Raw genomic sequence first — 14,076 nt, 5'->3', positions numbered from 1 at the left:
CCTGTGCCATATCTATTTTCTTATTTATAGATACAGTCTGAGGCCCACAACAGTTGCTTATGTTCATAAGCAATAAGAGCTAGGATTTTGGCCGGGCGCGGTGGCTCAAGCCTGTAATCCCAGCACTTTGGGAGGCAGAGACGGGCAGATCACGAGGTCAGGAGATCGAGACCATCCTGGCTAACATGGTGAAACCCCGTCTCTACTAAAAAATACAAAAAACTAGCCGGGCGCGGTGGCGGGCGCCTGTAGTCCCAGCTACTCGGGAGGCTGAGACAGGAGAATGGCATGAACCCAGGAGGCGGAGCTTGCAGTGAGCTGAAATCCGGCCACTGCACTCCAGCCTGGGTGACAGAACGAGACTCCGTCTCAAAAAAAAAAAAAAAGAGCTAGGATTTCAACCCAAAGACTGCCATCAAGTCTCATAGGTGAGGAAAACAGACTGCAACAAACAATAGTTTTCCTCAGTCAGGAAGGCAGAGATGTGATATGATCAAACAGAAAGTCGTGAAAAACTTTGTGAGTTGATCTCCAGATATAATGTAAACCAGGTATCACACAGTATGGGAAACCCTGTAGTAGCTAAAATTAAAAACAAAAATTGCTTCGCAATGTATCTTGGAGACAGTTCTTTATAAGTACATATAGTTTTCTCAGTTGTTTGTTTTACAGGTGTATAATCTGCATTGTACAGTTGTACATTTATTTATTTATATTTTTAATTCAAAAAGGAAAACACACACACACAGTAAAAGTCATGCAATTCAAAAGTCATTGCAATGAAAAGATGGCAACTCTCCTACCCTAAACATTCTCACCCCCCTTCCCAGAGCTCATCACTGTTAACAATTTATTTCATTTGCTCCCAGAAAACTGCCATGTGTATATACACACTTACACATGCATCATATGCCACACACACATTCTTTTTTTTTTTTTTTGAGACAAGTCTCACTCTGTCGCCAGACTGGAGTGCAGTGGCACGATCTCAGCTCACTGCAACCTCTGCCTCCTGGGTTCAAGCGATTCCCTTGCCTCAGCCTCCCAAGTAGCTGGGACTACAGGCGTATGCCACCACGCCTGGTTAATTTTTGTATTTTTAGTAGAGATGGGGTTTCACCATGTTGGCCTGGATGGTCTTGATCTCTTGACCTCATAATCCACCTGCCTTGGCCTCTCAAAGTGTTGGAATTACCAGCGTGAGCCACTGCACCCGGTCCACACATTCTTTGAAAATAAGAATACAGGACATGTTGGTGGATGTATATTGTATACATCTTATTTATTTTATAAAAAATAGAAGCAGAATGTGTTTTGTATGTTCTTTTGGTCATTTCTTTTTTTGTCTTATTTTATTTTTAATTGACAAATAGTAATTATATGTACTGATGGAATACAATGTTATGTTTTGATACATGTGTAAATTGTGGAATGATCAAATCAGGCTAACTTGTGTATCCATCACCTCAAATATTAATCATTGATTTGTGGTGAAAATGCTTAAAATCCTCTTTTTTCAGCTATTTTGAAACATACATTACTATTAACTATAATTGTTGTGTTGTGCAATAGATTGCCAGCACTTATTCCTTCTATTTATCTGTAACCTTGAACCTGTTAATCAATGTCTCCAACTTCCCTGTCCACCCACTCCTCATTCCCCCAGCGTCTGGTAACCACCATTCTACTCTATACTTCTGAGCTGTTAAGATTCCACACATGAGTGAGACCTATGCGGTATTTGTCTTTCTGTGCCTGGCTTATTTCACTTAACATAATGTCCTCTAGACTAATTCATCTGTCACAAATGACACCGTTTCCTGTTTTGTTTTGTTTTAAGGCTGAGTAGTATTCCATTGTGTCTATATACTACATCTTTTAAATCCATTCGTTCGTCGATTCGGGTCACTTAGGTTGTTTCCATATCTTGGCTATTGTGAATGCTGCAATGAACATGGGAGTGCAGACATCTCTGCAGCACACTGATTTCAGTTCCTTTGGGTATATACACAGTAGTGGGATGGCTAGATCATATAGTCATTCTATTTTTAGTTTTCGGAGGAACCACTATATTGTTTCTAAAAATGGCTGTGCTAATTTACAATACCACCAACAGTGTATAAGGTCCCTTTGCTCCACATCCTCATCTTTGTTATCTTTCATCTTTTTGATAAAAGGTCTGATGTGATAGCTCATTGTGATTTGAATTTTCATTTTTTTCTGATAGAGATGTTGAGCATTTTTTCATTTATCTGTTGGCCATTGGTATGTCTTCTTTTGAGAAATGAAAGCAAAACATAGACAAATGGAGTTGCATCAAACTTAAAAGCTTCTGCTCAGCAAATGAAACAATAAAGTGAAGACACAAACCACAGATTAGGAGAAAATATTTGCAAATTATACATTGGATAAAGGACTAATATCCAAAACACACAAAGGAACTCAGACTACTCAGTAACAAGAAACTAATCTTATTAAAAATGGGCAAAGAACTTGAACAGACATTTCTCAAAAAAGCACAATGTTTTTTGTATTTTTTTTACTTGAATGTGTATTGGAGAGCTTTTCATATTAATATATGTTTCACATTCTTTGCAACGTCTATAAGTGTTTCATTCTATGAATGCAACCTAACTCACTTAACTGGTCTATTTTTAATAGATATTTAAGTCATTTCCAGTCGTTTGCTGTTGAAATAATGCTGCAGCAAACATCCTTGCAGGTGTCTTTGAACACAATTAAGAAAACATTTGTAGGCTAGGTTTCTAGCCTAGAGGTATGATTGTCAGATCCCAGGGACATACATTTAATTAACTATTATTTTTATTTTTTAATTTTAAATAGGAAATGTATTTGCATGACTCAAAAATTAAAATGCTAGAACACAGTAAACATTGGAAATTGTCACACTCTTCCTTGTCCCTGATCATCATACTTCCTTCACCCTATCTAAACTAAGTCTTTATTTGTGTCTTGTACTTTTTCCAGATTGTTCTGTATTCAGATGCAAGAAAATGCAAGTATATATACTTACTGCCCCACCTTCTTACCCGAAAGCACATAGTGTATACATTGTTCTATATCTTACATTTTCCACTTAATGTGTCCTGGAGATCTGGCTATGGACTGAATGTGTTCCCCAAAAATTTATATGCTGAAACCTAATCTCCATTGTGGTGATATTAGGAGGTGGTGCCTTTAGAAGATGATTCAGTCATGAGGGTAGAGCCCTCAGGAATGGGATTAATGCCCGTATAAGAAAAGACATGAAAGAAGTGTTCTCTCTGCCTTCCACCATGTGAGGATACAAGGAGATAACAGCTGTCTGCAAACCAGGAATAATTTCCCCCTGCCCTCAGACGTCAGATCTGCTAGCACCTTCATCTTGGACTTTCCTGCCCCCAGAACTGTGAAAAATAGACTTCCATTGTTCATAAGCCTTCCAGCTGATGACATTTTGTTATAGCAGCCCTAACAGACTGACAGATCTTTCATTATAAGTATATAGGGATCACCCCCCATTCCTTTTTACAACTGCATGCTACTCCATAGCGTAGATGTTCCTCAACTCGATTAGTCTCCTTCTGATGGACACTAAAGCCATTTTCAAATTTTTGCTACACAAAAAATGCTGTAATGAATAAATATGTACATACCTCATTTTATACTCATATAAATAGATGTCATGCTACCACTTATAAAAAATTAAGGGAACACAGAATTATATATCCGTGTTGGCTAGCAAATATATAATAATTCATCAGAAGTATAAACAAAGACCTAATAATAACATTCCTTGCTGGAAAGGATGGGAACTTACAGAAAGGGAACAAAGTGGGAAGTTCTCTGTATATCTTTTTACATGTTTTTATTATTTGAGTCATGTAAATATGCTACAGTACTACATAACTACTTTGAAAATTATGTAATATGTATCAAAATATGTTTATGATAGATTTAGATACACTCACAAGGGATCGTTTTCAAAAATAGGCTGTTTAAGGCATCTTTAGGCTTTTGAAGCAAAATTATAACTGGCCATGTGCTTCTCTTCTAAACTCATCCCGTAGTTCCTTACCTGACTTGTAGCATAATTGTAAGCATCAATTTTCATGAATTTTTTCCCCAGGTGGTTAGTTGACCATTGCTAGCATTATCTCTCTTTCCCTGAAACTCTAGGAACACTAGAAATAGTTACCAGATTCTTTTTACAGAAGTAAATTAAGAAATGTAATTAATAGAAAATGCCCCACATCCCACATCTATCCAACATTAGGTAAAAAGATGACCTATGGCTATGAAGAATTCCTGGGCAGCCTTGGTTTACAGTACCCCACTCATTTGGCCCATGTGTGAAATTTAAATACACAGTGCTTTGTGCTTCAAGCCTCACAGGAAATCCCCCCCACCCCAGGGAAAGGGCAGGCTGTAAAGCTGCTCTCACTTCAGTCCTCTTCTGTGTACTGCTGCTTCTGTGAACACGCAACATTCTCCCATTACTTGGACCTTCCAGAAATTTTAGGGTCATACACTATATTCTGAAGCTGCTTTGTTCATTTTTCTTTTAACTATGCTGTCTCTTCAACAAGCCATCCTAGAACTGCCAGGAGATGTTTGAAAATTTAGTCAATTCATATTCATTGATTTTTCTTCCTCCTTTTTTTCTCTCTCTCTTCTAAGAGCCCTTCTTGTGACAATTAGGTCCCCAGAGGCTTCCCTGTCCTTAGGCTTACAGCCCTCTTCTATAGTTGTATTACGATTTTATTACATGTGAGTGTATTATACATTATGTTACATCATACTAGATTATCTCTTTTTAGAATTAGAGCCAAAAAATTAAAAAGCCATTGTCTCTTTTAAGGGTGAACGCTAAGCTGAGATGACAGTAGATCAAAACTGCCATCGCCTTCCATGTATTCATGTGACAAATCAGGGATGGTGACTTTGTTTTTTCACATATCCACATTACAGGTTGAATTGTGTCCCCCCAAAAACTATGTTTGAGATGTAAAGCCCAGAACTTGTATATGGAAACAGGGTTTTTGCAGATGTCATTAGGCTAAAATGAGGTCTCATATGGGATTAGGGCTCACCTTAATCCAGTATGACTGGTGTCTTTACAAGAGGATAAAAATTTGGATGTAGACACAGAGGGAAGACAGCCATGTGAAGACAGAGGCAGAAATCGAAGTGCTGCTACAAGCTGAGGAATACCTGGAGCTACCAGAAGCGGGAAGAGACAAGGATTCTCCCCTATAGGCACTGGAAAGCATAGCCCAACCAACACCTTGATTTTGTACTTCTAGCCTCTAGAACTGCAAGAGAATAAATAGAATAAATTGTTTTTTCCAAGCCACTCAGATTGTGGTACTTGTTGCAGTAGCCACAGGAAACTAATATACCATGCATTTGTTCATTTCTAAAAATGTCTGGCATGTGCCCCTTCTCTGACCTGTTTGCACATATTCCAGACAAAATGGAATGTCATCCAAGTATCATCAGAGAGGCTGTCTGCCGCATCAAAGGTGGGATTTTAGCATTCTGTGTCCTGCAGCCTGAGACCAAGTGACTGGTTCATGCCCCCTCCCTGGCATCATCTAGAAACTTTCCAGATCCTCTGCACTAAGTGGACACAAGTAGCACCCCAGGAATGCTCAGGAGATCAGAAGCCTAGCTCCCTATCATTGTTTTGCACACAATCCTCCACATTCCCAGCACTCCCCAATCCTGTGTTGCCCTGGCTACATGCATTTGGAAAACGTTTTCCTTTGCTCCTTGGGCTCATCAAACAAGGAGGCAAACACATCAGCTTTGGCCACCCCCAAAAGCCTTTGAGTTCTCCAGAGACTAAAGGCAGAAGAGACCCATTTTCAAAGCCATTTGTCTGAAGAGCAACTGGAGGACTTACTTATTTGGCAGATTCTTCCTTCAGATTTCCTTTCAGGTGATCATGGATTTGGCATTGGAGCACTTGGCTAATCCTCAAAAAGCACAAATCAAATGCCCCGTTCTCCTGCCCCATAATTACATTACCCACTTACTCCCCATGAGCTGGTGATAAAAGGAAATTTACCAAATAGGTGCTTAACAGATGGCCTTAAAATGTTTAAATTGCCACTTGAAGGAGGGCTGATGAAAGGGGTGTGCACAGGTGTGACTTAGGTGGATGAGACCTGCTGTACTTGTGCAGGGTGGGGCCACTCAGAGCGAGCACACCCAACGGTGGAGGATTAGGCAGGTTTCTTCCTCTGGGTTTCACCTTTGGCTACCGATTCAGATGCTGAGGCAAAGCCTGGGCCAGTGTCAGGACTGGGGCTGCACCTTGGGGAATTGTACAAGATTTCTGATCCATTGCACCACGTGCTATCTTCTACCACCTGCCCTGGGACCACCGACAAACTCATTTCATGATGTATTCTGAAGTGACCCAAATAAGCCTCCTTCTTGGTAGAAGACTCCTCCTTCTGGTAACCTTAGAATGGGGAAAGGTTGAGCTCATTTGGAGTTTCATCTTTCAGTTACTGCTCCAGCCAATTTGGTCCCACCCTTTAGCATCCATTTTCAGTTACTTTCTGCTTTCATCCGTGGAAATTCACTAAAGAAGTTCCTGTGCAGTATCAGTTTCTCTGGATGGGGAGGTCTGCTTCCTCGTGGAGCTCATATTTTGATTCTGCTCTCAGGACTTGGAGGGTCTCCCATCCTTTTTAGGCCATCTCCACATTTTAAGCCTCCTGCTGTGGAATCACATTTACTTTTTCTCTGAACTTCTTGAATTGCATGTTCCTAAAGTCTACTGCAGACATCCTAAAAAGCCCAGTGTTCCCTTAGCATTTGGGAGCTCCAGAATGAGAGGGCCACTTTCTCCCAAGGTCTCTATGACTTTGTTTCACCAACCAGCCTTTCCTTTTGGCTGAAGTGAGATTCAGAAGATGTCCAGAGAATTGATGTTCCTCATCTTTCCATCTTTTCTCTGTCAGATTTGTATCCGCAATGGGAAAGCATTGTCCACACATTTCCCCTATTGAGGGGAGGTGGCTGATAATTGCCCACTCTTTCAATTTGACCTATTTTAAAAAATATTCTTAATAACAATCTTCTGTTGACATTATGGGCATAACACAACTAAAATATTTAGGGGAGGTATTTAGTATGGGCTGCTATAATAAGGTACCATCGACTGGGCGGCTTATCAACAACAGAAATTTATTTCTTACAGTTCTGGAAGCTGGAATTTCAAGATGAGTGTGCCAGCATGGCTGGGTTCTGCTGATAACTTCTTCCAGGTAGTGGAGGGCTGACTTCTCACTGTATCCACACATGGTAGAAAGAGGGCGAGAAAGCTCTGTGAGATCACTTTTGAAAGGGTCCTAATCTCATTCAGGAGAGCTCCTCTCAAAGGCCCCACTTCCTAATACCATCACATTGTACTTTGGATTTCAACATATGAGTTTGGGGCACATAAACATTCAGTCAATTGCAGGAGGGCAATCTTTGGATTAGGTAGTGGGCAGTGGTAGGGTGGGGAGTCTCTCAGTTAGATCTCTCAACTGAATGGTCTTTTTTTTTTTTTTTGGCCCTTGATGAAAAAGTTGTGATTTTTAAAAAAACCTATTTCCTGAAGCATACGGCAAGTGTTATGGACTCTACTCTTGACAGTTGACCACATTTTGTTCGGTTACAAATCATTATTAACTTCCAGAGAGATGAAAGACTTGGGGGTACCAGACCCCCAATATCCCCTCTCTCCCCAAAATTGTGTTGTCATCGTTCAGCCTTGAATCCAGTTCCCCACATGGGAGGCCACATGGTCTTCCTCAGTTATTGGGCATTGGAATCCACACGTATTAGAAAAAGCAGTCTTACCTGCCATGACCAGTAACTGCCCAATCTCAGTACTTCACCAAATAAGATTAATTTCTCACTCAGGACACAGCCCAGCTTCCATGACTGAATTCTGAGTGGCTCATGGTTACTGCTGCATTCTCCTTTGCCAGAGACTCCATTTCTCAGCCTTCTTTGCACTAGGGTGGCCATGTGACCCAGTTCCAGCCAATGAGAGAGGTGAGGCTGTGGGGCTGCCCAGGAGAATTGTCTTTCCTAACCAATGGAAAGAACATGTTCCGCTGCCCCCTTCTTCCAAGTCCTGCTAGGGATGCTGGTGTCAGCATGCAGTACTTTTTCCCTAGACAGTTTCAGTAACTCTAAACTGTCTCCTGCATCCAATTTCTCCTCTTCCACTCTTGTCTCTACATTCCTGCCAATCATCTTATAAAAACACCTGTAAACAAGGCTGCTTCTCCTGCCTGTGGGACACCTCTAGATGCCTATGCTTAAGGATGAGGCATACCATCCATGAGAAATATGCCAAGTTCTATGGCTGCCTTCTCAGTGTGAGGTGGCAAACAGAGGATGGGAAGCCAACATGTTGAGGAATAGCCAAGTAGAGGGATGGAAGGAGCCCAGGTCCCTGGAGGCATCGCTGAGCTTCTGAACCAGTCCCAGACCCTCTCATTATGTACCTCCAGACTCCTTATTATGGAAGATAATTAAATCTCTTATTGTTGTCTTTACTTGCTGAAATAAACCCTTCATGGTCTGGTCCCAACCTGACTCGTCAGCCTCAGTTTCCTCTCTTCATCACAACATATCTTGCCCACCAGCCACTATAAGCTACTTCAACATTCTCATGCTTCTTTGTCTTTATTCATGCTCCTCTCACTGCCTAGGATGCTCTCCTTCTGCTTCTGTTTCAGGCACATATATATTTATACCCCTGCTTCAAGGTTCTGATGGTTCTTCCTACAAGAAGCCTCCATGGATTTCCTCCAGGCATGTTTAGTCTCCTTGTGGCACTGTATTTCTACCTGTGTGACAAGCCAGGTACACAGTTTACTGTGGCTATTTGTTTACACCCTGGTCTTCTCCATAGTTAGGAGCCACTTGAGGTCATGGGGCAGTGTTTTGCTTTTTTCTGAGTGCCAGGCAACCAGCACAGTAGACTATAGGTTCTTAGCAAATGTGCCTTGATTGAACAATAGATAAAGCCTTTCCCATCAGTGATGACACTGCCTGCCCATGCCAGGAGCCCATCACTCTGTGAGCATAGCTCCTGCCCTTCTCTTAGCCTTTCATCCTCCCATGCTCTACTTCCGCCTTGTCTAATGAATTCCTAGACTGTTAGGGTTAGAAGAGACCTTAGAGTTTTCCTAAGGTTTATTATAGGAATGGCTAGTGAGTAAAACGAAGGATTCCAGGAATAAATATATTTGGGAAACACTACATTAAATAAAATTTAAACAAGCCCTTCACCATAGAACTTCTCAGAGCCCATTATATGCTGACATGTGGTGGGAATCTCTGAAAAAAGGCAAATGGCAGGTAACATTTCTCAATACTCCACCCCCACACCCCCAACTATGGAACTCGTTCCTGGGGAATATGTTGTGGGACACTGATCTGAAACAAGACCTTTGTTCTACAGGTAAGAATTTACTTTCCTGCATCCCAGAGCCAAGCTGGTAATGGGGCCACCTGCCCACCAGCTTGGAATCTCCATCCCACTCTGTGGCTCCATCTTGATCTGCTCCACCACTTTCTGGCCACACCACTAATTTAGCACTTTGCATGGTTGGTCATGTATGCACTTATGTCTAGAGCTAAATTATAACTTTCTAAAAGGGAGGGGTCTTTTCAACCCTCTGCTAGTCTTCTCCCTGTCCATAGTCAGGCATGTGGTCAATGATATACTCTGACTAAAGAATGAACAGTACATGAATGAATGAGGGAGTTAAACATTTACCACATTATTTTGGAAAGTGATCACATCTCTTCGGGGACTAGAACACATACACTATTAATTTTTGTACCACTAAATAGGAAAATGTGTTCCATCACCTCACCACAGTATTTCTTATCATTGATTATAAGGAGCATTCTAATTTTAAGGGTGCTAAAACAAAAATGCATGCGTATCTTACTATTAATGAGTTACAGTAAAGAAATTTACTTGAAGCAAAACTCAGTTCCACAGATCTTCTCATTCCACTGGGAACTTATTTCAAAACTGTCCAAATCCTCAGAGTGGGAAAAGAGTGGGAAGGAAGAAAGGCTTGGAGTCACAGGGTTAAAGAAGAACAGCTAAGGAAGTTCTGCCAAGGGCCACAGTTGTGAGTGCCTTGAGGTTTTCAAGGGTGGTGGCCATTGCCATTGGGCAGCCTCCAGCTGAAACCCAACAGGCAGGGCACACAAATGGCATCAATTAATCTGAGATTGGTAATGACATGTTTGTTTTGGATTGAAGGAATGCCATTGTGGCTTCCATGCAGTGATTGGGTTCCTGTGGATAAAGGGTGGGGAGATGTGTATCCTGGACACAGTCATTCCATGGCCCTTGGGAGCCATCCAAGATGGTTCCAGGGTGTTTTTGGTAATTGGGAGTCTCTGGTAAAAGCATTTTCTCCAGGAACTTCAAAGAAAAGTCGCAAGCGTGCATTGTGATCCTGTGAGGCTAACACTCACCTGTGGATGGCCATGGGGCATTTCCAATGAGCCCTGCCTGGCTTATTGGAAGGAACTATAACGCTGTAGAGTTGATACACACATTTCCACATCAGTTTTTTGGTTGTTTTGTTTTTAAAAAAGGAAAAGCTTCTTTCTCTGACTATGTAAACACTGGGGCTAAGGGGAAGTCATTTCCCCATTTCCAGAATACAGTCCAAGTTCATGAGTTCGACATTTCAAACCAGACCCATGCCCTTGGTGGTCAGGTTGGTTTTCCTTTGGCCAAACACAACCTTCTGCACTTCAAGAGGGCAGCCTGGGGTGGAAGGGCACTTACAGGGCTTATTTAAAAGGGCACCAAAGTCTTCTGGGAGAGAAAATAGCTCTTTCCAGAGAGATTTTCATGATTAAGTGCAAATGAATCTGAAACACATGGATCAAATTTCCCTAAAATTACACACAGTTTTAAAAATTAAGGGGGTAAAGGGAATGGTTTTTCTGGTAACCCCAAAACATATGAAGAGACACACTTAATGCAAACAAAAATAAACCAAACAATCGTGTCTGGAGCCTTCTATTGGTACAGAACCCAGCTGAGCTTTGTCTTTTCTTGGTGAGTAAGACTGAGGGCCTCCCCTCTTATCACCTAACAGGGAGAATCTGCCGCCGGAAGGCCTTCTCCAGCTGAGATGCACTGCCATTTTTAAGAGGGAGGCAGGGCAGCCAGGGAGAAAAGCCTATTTTCTGTCGGTTAAGCCTCTCCATTAGTTACCTTTACCTTTATGAATGCTGTTAAGATTTGGGCTTTAACATACATAACTTTAAATCAGTAATATCCTTCATGCTTGCATGATTTGTTGGCTCCATATGTAACCTCTTGGCCCATTAAATTGGCTCCAACTCAAATCCTGTTGTTTCTTTACTTTTAGCTTTCTTTTTGTTGAAAACAAGGGGGCATGGAGTAGAGGAAGAAGCAAGCAGAAGAAATGGGGAGAAGCTGGAGAAAGAAGAAAAAAATGGGATTCTCTCTACTGAAAATTCTAAATGTGGAACTCATTGTCTGTACTGGCTTTAAGGCAGAAAAAAAAAAAAACCCTAAGAGTTTAAATATTTGTTGAAGTCTGGATTTCTCCCTGCACCCGTCCCCCCATTCCCTCTAGTAAAATTAAAGCTGAAGCTAGCAGTTCACGTCTAGCTCTTGATATGTCACCGGCAACACTGCTATTATTCTGATTTTCTGGGCAACGCCCGTCGGTTCCCTGCTGCAGTTCAATTAAACTAACTCTGCCTCTCGCAGATCTGACCTGACAGCTGCATTGAATTTGGGTTCATTGGGTGATTTATCGGGCTGGGTGATGTACAGCCACATGATTTAGGAGTGCAAAAAAACTCTGGAATGCACCAAAAAAGCAATATATGCATTATTATTAATAATAATAATAAAGATAAATGTCAGCCCCAAGTGACTCTGGTGGCCCTCGCCACTCCATTTAACATTTTAACGGTGGCATGTGGCCCCTGCATGGCACTTGGTTCTGTCTGGTGCCTTCAAGGAGGCTAAGAAAAGGTTATTTGTCAAATGCTGGGTCAGAGTAAAGGGGGGATATTTTCAAAGCTCTGGGTCAGACCAGCCCAGCTGCATTCCTGTCCCTGTCATTGAACAAGCTGAACTTTGTCACATTATTAAGCTGTCAGCAACGCCAGGGCGTTGTTTAGATTTCTGGTGGGAACTCCTCACACATGCTCCGGGGCTCCATGGGGATTTTATCAACACCATTGTAAAACATGCACAAATGAGCTGTGCTGCAATTGCCCTGGGAAGACCGGCTCATTCAGCCTCATCAGGCAGGAATGGAAATACCAGAGCCGGACTCTTGTGCCACCCACAGGCAGCCTCCCTGGTGCCCTCTGCAAACACCCACCACACAGCAGGTCTCTTGCTCTTCACACGACTTCTCCCTGGGTGTTGATGACTGAGAGTTCTGCCTTGGCCCCAGCCAGATTGGAAGCTGAGCATCCTGGAGTTCAGATTCATGTGGAGCTGAAGTGGCCCAATGAGACTGTAGTTGAAGTCCAACTTTAGCCCTTCAGCTTCCCTGTTTATCCCTCTTTCCTCCCTCAGTTCAGTTCATCCCTCACCCTTGAGATCCCAATGTTCTCATATTGTTAGTCTTCCAGGCTGGGAGCTGGGAAAGCTTCAGATACAAATTAGAGAAGTTGAATCCTCAAGAATTATGGGGTGTACCTTCTGCGTAAGAAAGGTCTGCAGTCAAAGGAAACTGAAAGCGAAAGCCATGCTTCAAATTTTAGCTATCAACAACAAGACTCCAGGGAAGGGACTCAAGACTGGGGGCCATCCAGCAGCCTTCAAATCATGCCACTGCTGTCAGTACACACTTTACCTCTGCATGGAACTTCCTGAGTGTGGGGAAAGGGGCATGGGCAAAACATGAGTTTTGATGGTAATGGACATGCCTGCCATGTAGCTCTAGGGCTCTCAGGTCTAGTTCCCACCATGGACAGCCCATACCAGAAGGGAAGAAGCAGCCTTCAGGACAGCCTAGGATCAGCTGGAATCTGTTCAAACATCAGGCTAGCTCTGAACACCATGGGGGAAAAACCAACTCTGACCCCTACTGGCTGTGTGACGTTGGGCCACAACCATCTGTGCAATGGATATATAACAGTAGCATGTGTTTTGTAGGCTGAAATGAGGACCAATCAAGATAATGCAAATAACAATGCTACGTATACTCCTAAACATAATAAGCAGTCAATACATTGTAACTATTGTTAGTCCCATCACAAGTCAGTTGATCTACTGATCTTCTTTTCTCTGACATCAGAGAAGTGAATATGGCAGGAGAAGAAACAACCTCCTCAGACCGGACCACACAGACAATCACTTTCCAAATAAGGACCTATCCTAATCTTGAGACATCTTGGAGGGATACCAATCACACAAGCATCCTTAGAAACTACTTTTAGGGTCCCCTTCACCCACTAAAAAATTATCAGGGTTAAGAAAACAAACAGATGGATGGAAGAATAAACATATGAAATATATGCCTGAATGAATAGGGAGATAGTATGTGTGATGTACCTGTATTTATATTCTAAATGTAATCTATGTATATATGTGTATACATATGGATATATGCACATAGATGATGAATGGCTGAAATATATAGCATGTATCTCGTGTATCTTAACACGTTTATGTTTATCTGTTTACGTGTATGAAAACGTTTGTATAAAGAGAGATGTCAGATGGATGGACGATGGATGGATGGATAGAGAGAGACCTGTCCCAGATGATTGTTGTCATTTGGAGTGTTACAACTCCGGGCACTCCTTGGCACCCCTAGCTCTTTCTACTTTGGTGTGCTGCTGCTCCAGGTTTTGGGTCTGGCTCTGCCACCAAACCAGCTGTGTGAACTTGAGAAACTCACTCGACCCTCTGGACACAAAGGAAGGTCCATTAATGACTCAGTCCTTCTCTAACTTACATGATTCTTTTTCAACTTGCATGATCAAAAACAGAGCAAAGGAGTCAGAGCCGCCGTTCAGAATCCA

This window comes from Trachypithecus francoisi, unplaced genomic scaffold (assembly GCF_009764315.1).
Source record: "Trachypithecus francoisi isolate TF-2019V2 unplaced genomic scaffold, Tfra_2.0 Lachesis_group10, whole genome shotgun sequence".
NCBI classification, from domain to species: domain Eukaryota; kingdom Metazoa; phylum Chordata; class Mammalia; order Primates; family Cercopithecidae; genus Trachypithecus; species Trachypithecus francoisi.
This window is presented reverse-complemented; position numbering follows the sequence as displayed.